We start from the raw sequence: 6,367 nt of genomic DNA on the forward strand, positions 1-6,367 counted from the left end.
GAGGGAGCAGAAGGTTTGTCACACACACACACACACACACACACACACACACACACACACACACACACACACACACACACACACACACACGTACGTTTGTACTTCTATCTTAGTGAGGACATCCATAGGCGTAATGCATTTCCTAGAGCCTTACCCTAACCTTAACCATCACAACTGATTGCCTAACCCTAATCCTTACCCTAACCAAACCTCAATTCATACCTGTTCTCTAAAAACAAGTCTTCACCCTCAAACATGGCTGTTTCAAAGTGAGGACCGACCAAAATGTCCTCACTTTGTAAAAATGTCCTCACTTTGATAGTTAAATGCAGAAAATGGTCCTCACAATGTAGCAAGTACAAGAACACACACACACACACACACACACACACACCCATTTACACTACCGTTCAAAAGTTTGGGGCCACCCAGGCAATTTCATGTTTTCCCTGAAAACTCACACTTTTATTCATGTGCTAACATAACTGCACAATCTACTCATCGGTTAGCCTTTCAACACCGTTAGCTAACACAGTGTAGCATTAGAACACAGGAGTGATGGTTGCTATGTAGATATTCTATTAAAAATCTGCCTTTTCCAGCTAGAATAGTAATTTGAATCATTGAACAAAAACTGCTTTTATTTCAAAATAAGGACATTTCTAAGCGACCCCAAACTTTTGAACGGTAGTGTATGAAGTGACCTGCTCAGTTCTGTGCCTAGTGTCTGTTTCGTTTGAAGATGCTGAATGTTAATATCTTGACATCCCACACAATAAAGGGAAATGTTGTGACTTCTGCACTTTTATAAAATGGCCTCACGTTGATCAAATCCTGAAAATTTCACATTATTGCTGTTTATAAAAGCAATAACGGCCATTAAGTTGAAATAATTCACAGTAGGTTATAGATAAATGGTTGGTGTGGCGTTATAAAATGCTGCAGCTGATTCACATGAATGGAAGAGATTAAATGAAACACAAGTGCAAAAGAGAACATGTGAGTGTGTTTGGATGAGTAATAAATACCAATTAAGGTGTGGTTCTCATCTGGAAGTAACACTGCTGACCTTTAACAAGAGATAAAATCTAAAACACATCAAATTACAAATAACAGGTATTTAGGTCACTTTAGGTACAGGTATTTAGATCAGTATCTTTATCTGGAAGTTGTCTGATCCTGGAGACACTGAACAGTGGTGTTATTAGTGTTTTTAATCTGATCACCGAGGAAACACGACTTCCACAGAAACACTCAGGACTTCAATCAATCAATCAGAGTTTATTTCTATAGCACTTTTCATACAAAAGTAGCACAAAGTGCTTAACAAGTTAAAAACAAACAATAAAAACAATAAAAAGACAATGGCCCACATCCCTCCCAAACCCTGCCCCGCAACATACTTCCTAAGAACACACAGACATACACACACAGACAGTCACACAGCCATGCACACACACACACACACACTTTAGTGAAAGAAATAATAGTGTCTGTTGGCTGAGAGCAGAAGCACCTGAAAGAGGAAACACCATCAATGAGAGCCGCCCGCACCCGGGGCAGCAGCAGGCCCCGTCAGGCCCAACAGGCCAGCTAGCTCCAGGGCCATTAGGCCCAGGCCCTGCCAAAGCCCCAGATGCAGACGGCTCCCCACCGAGGAAACACTGGAATCTAAAATAGATGTGTTAAAAATAACATGTAAAACTAAAAATTGAAGAATAAAATAGCTACTAAAAGATAAAGAATAGTAAAATAGTAAATAAATAGTCAAATAAATGCTAAAATAGTGAAATAATAAAATAGTATACAAATAATAAAATAAATGTATAAATAAAAGCAAAACCAGGGAATAAACAGTATAAATCAAGACATTAAGATAAAATAAAAGCATTATGTAAAAGCCAGTTTAAAAAGGTGAGTCTTGAGCCTGCGTTTAAAAGTATCTCAACAATGTGATGAAAATGTTATTTGTTCTAGTCATGCAGGAAGCTTTATTTCTTTTAAAAGTTATTGAGAAACCAATAAATGTGAGCAGAAACTGTAAACTTGCATTCTGTTTGCTCGATGAAACTTTAAGGACAGTAAAATAAGTGTGTAAGAATATTTTTATTTAACAATTCAATTAACTAATTTGTTTAAATTCATATATATGTATGTGTGTGTGTGTGTGTGTGGTCAGGTGCTGGCTATACTTGTGGGGACCAAATGTCCCCACAACTAGGAAAACCGAAACAATGTCACTTCTGGGGACCTCATTTTGGTCCCCAGAAGTTTAAACAGTATTTTCTTGGCCATGTTGTTGTTACTGAAAAAAGTAAAAGTGCAAAGACGTTTCTTTAGGGTTAGGCATTGTTTTTGGTCTGGGTTAAGGTTAGGGTAAGGGGTTAGATATGAATGGGAGTCAATGGTATGTCCCCATGGGGATACGTATAAGAACCAGACGTATGTGTGTGTGGGTGTGTGTGTGTGTAGATACACACAATATCACAACATATGTATGGGTCATTCCATGTGGTTTCACCAGATGAATGAAATTTTAGGCTACAGGCCTACAATTTTGCATAGAAAGTACTTTTGTGACTATCTAATGGCATAAAAATTAGGACTAATTTGAAAATGGTGCGGCAACACCCCCAAGGAATATCTGGTCATTTCACTTGAATGACCCGTATATATAAAGTGATCTGCTTAGTTAGATGTTTAATGTCTGTTTGAAGATGCTGAATGTCAATATTTTTACATCCCACGCAATAAAGGTAATGTTGTGGCTTCTGCACATTTGTGAAATGGCCTCACGTTTTGTCATATCGTAAAATCTCACATTATTGTTGTTTATAAAAGCAAGAACAGCCATTAAGTTGAAATAATTCACCGTAGGTTATGGAGAAATGGTTGGTGTGGCGTTATAAAATGCTGCAGCTGATTCACATGAATGGAAGAGATTAATGAAACACAGAAGTGCAAAACAGAACATGTGAAAAACACCCAGGACTTTGACGTATCTCACCATCATAATAAAGTTTAGTTGTTCCAGTCATGCAGGAATAAATGTGAGCAGAAACTGGAAACTTACATTCTTAACAATTCAATAATCTGATTCATCTAAATTCCTGTGTGTGTGCGTGTATGTGTGTGTATATATATATACACTGACAGTCATTTAAAACTTTGAGACCATATTTTCAACATAATTTTATTTTGAAGCCCGAAACTGGATTTTCTTCATATGAATCATTTGTGTATCATATTGGCATACAGAAACAAAAATCTAAAGTTTCAAGAATGATTTCAAAATAAAGAATTTCACAAAAGAAAACGGCACCTGCCAACACAAAGTCACAACAGTCAATACCGAGTATGGCTTCCATTTGCTTCGATGCAGGCAGCAATCCGTGGGCGCATGCTTTGGACCAGGCTTCTGATTGTGGGTTGGGAACAGCCCATACGCCTGGATACATCACTGTAGCTCAAACCGGCCTCCACCATACCCAGTGCCTGGAGAAGAAATAATAGTGTCTGTTGGCTGAGAGCAGAAGCACCTGAAAGAGGAAACACCATCAATGAGAGCCGCCCGCACCCGGGGCAGCAGCAGGCCCCGTCAGGCCCAACAGGCCAGCTAGCTCCAGGGCCATTAGGCCCAGGCCCTGCCAAAGCCCCAGATGCAGACGGCTCCCCACCGAGGAAACACTGGAATCTAAAATAGATGTGTTAAAAATAACATGTAAAACTAAAAATTGAAGAATAAAATAGCTACTAAAAGATAAAGAATAGTAAAATAGTAAATAAATAGTCAAATAAATGCTAAAATAGTGAAATAATAAAATAGTATACAAAATAATAAAATAAATGTATAAATAAAAGCAAAACCAGGGAATAAACAGTATAAATCAAGACATTAAGATAAAATAAAAGCATTATGTAAAAGCCAGTTTAAAAAGGTGAGTCTTGAGCCTGCGTTTAAAAGTATCTCAACAATGTGATGAAAATGTTATTTGTTCTAGTCATGCAGGAAGCTTTATTTCTTTTAAAAGTTATTGAGAAACCAATAAATGTGAGCAGAAACTGTAAACTTGCATTCTGTTTGCTCGATGAAACTTTAAGGACAGTAAAATAAGTGTGTAAAGAATATTTTTATTTAACAATTCAATTAACTAATTTGTTTAAATTCATATATATGTATGTGTGTGTGTGTGTGTGTGGTCAGGTGCTGGCTATACTTGTGGGGACCAAATGTCCCCACAACTAGGAAAACGAAAACAATGTCACTTCTGGGGACCTCATTTTGGTCCCCAGAAGTTTAAACAGTATTTTCTTGGCCATGTTGTTGTTACTGAAAAAGTAAAAGTGCAAAGACGTTTCTTTAGGGTTAGGCATTGTTTTGGTCTGGGTTAAGGTTAGGGTAAGGGGTTAGATATGAATGGGAGTCAATGGTATGTCCCCATGGGGATACGTATAAGAACCAGACGTATGTGTGTGTGGGTGTGTGTGTGTGTAGATACACACAATATCACAACATATGTATGGGTCATTCCATGTGGTTTCACCAGATGAATGAAATTTTAGGCTACAGGCCTACAATTTTGCATAGAAAGTACTTTTGTGACTATCTAATGGCATAAAAATTTAGGACTAATTTGAAAATGGTGCGGCAACACCCCCAAGGAATATCTGGTCATTTCACTTGGAATGACCCGTATATATAAAGTGATCTGCTTAGTTAGATGTTTAATGTCTGTTTGAAGATGCTGAATGTCAATATTTTTACATCCCACGCAATAAAGGTAAATGTTGTGGCTTCTGCACATTTGTGAAATGGCCTCACGTTTTGTCATATCGTAAAATCTCACATTATTGTTGTTTATAAAAGCAAGAACAGCCATTAAGTTGAAATAATTCACCGTAGGTTATGGAGAAATGGTTGGTGTGGCGTTATAAAATGCTGCAGCTGATTCACATGAATGGAAGAGATTAAATGAAACACAGAAGTGCAAAACAGAACATGTGAAAAACACCCAGGACTTTGACGTATCTCACCATCATAATAAAAGTTTAGTTGTTCCAGTCATGCAGGAAATAAATGTGAGCAGAAACTGGAAACTTACATTCTTAACAATTCAATAATCTGATTCATCTAAATTCCTGTGTGTGTGCGTGTATGTGTGTGTATATATATATACACTGACAGTCATTTAAAACTTTGAGACCATATTTTTCAACATAATTTTTATTTTGAAGCCCGAAACTGGATTTTCTTCATATGAATCATTTGTGTATCATATTGGCATACAGAAACAAAAATCTAAAGTTTCAAGAATGATTTCAAAATAAAGAATTTCACAAAAGAAAACGGCACCTGCCAAACACAAAGTCACAACAGTCAATACCGAGTATGGCTTCCATTTGCTTCAATGCAGGCAGCAATCCGTGGGCGCATGCTTTGGACCAGGCTTCTGATTGTGGGTTGGGAACAGCCCATACGCCTGGATACATCACTGTAGCTCAAACCGGCCTCCACCATACCCAGTGCCTGGAGAAGAAATAATAGTGTCTGTTGGCTGAGAGCAGAAGCACCTGAAAGAGGAAACACCATCAATGAGAGCCGCCCGCACCCGGGGCAGCAGCAGGCCCCGTCAGGCCCAACAGGCCAGCTAGCTCCAGGGCCATTAGGCCCAGGCCCTGCCAAAGCCCCAGATGCAGACGGCTCCCCACCGAGGAAACACTGGAATCTAAAATAGATGTGTTAAAAATAACATGTAAAACTAAAAATTGAAGAATAAAATAGCTACTAAAAGATAAAGAATAGTAAAATAGTAAATAAATAGTCAAATAAATGCTAAAATAGTGAAATAATAAAATAGTATACAAAATAATAAAATAAATGTATAAATAAAAGCAAAACCAGGGAATAAACAGTATAAATCAAGACATTAAGATAAAATAAAAGCATTATGTAAAAGCCAGTTTAAAAAGGTGAGTCTTGAGCCTGCGTTTAAAAGTATCTCAACAATGTGATGAAAATGTTATTTGTTCTAGTCATGCAGGAAGCTTTATTTCTTTTAAAAGTTATTGAGAAACCAATAAATGTGAGCAGAAACTGTAAACTTGCATTCTGTTTGCTCGATGAAACTTTAAGGACAGTAAAATAAGTGTGTAAAGAATATTTTTATTTAACAATTTAATTAACTAATTTGTTTAAATTCATATATATGTATGTGTGTGTGTGTGTGTGTGTGTGTGTGTGTGTGTGTGTGTGTGGTCAGGTGCTGGCTATACTTGTGGGGACCAAATGTCCCCACAACTAGGAAAACCGAAAACAATGTCACTTCTGGGGACCTCATTTTGGTCCCCAGAAGTTTAAACAGTGTTT

The sequence above is a fragment of the Acanthochromis polyacanthus genome, chromosome 11, assembly GCF_021347895.1.
Source record: "Acanthochromis polyacanthus isolate Apoly-LR-REF ecotype Palm Island chromosome 11, KAUST_Apoly_ChrSc, whole genome shotgun sequence".
Taxonomy (NCBI): domain Eukaryota; kingdom Metazoa; phylum Chordata; class Actinopteri; family Pomacentridae; genus Acanthochromis; species Acanthochromis polyacanthus.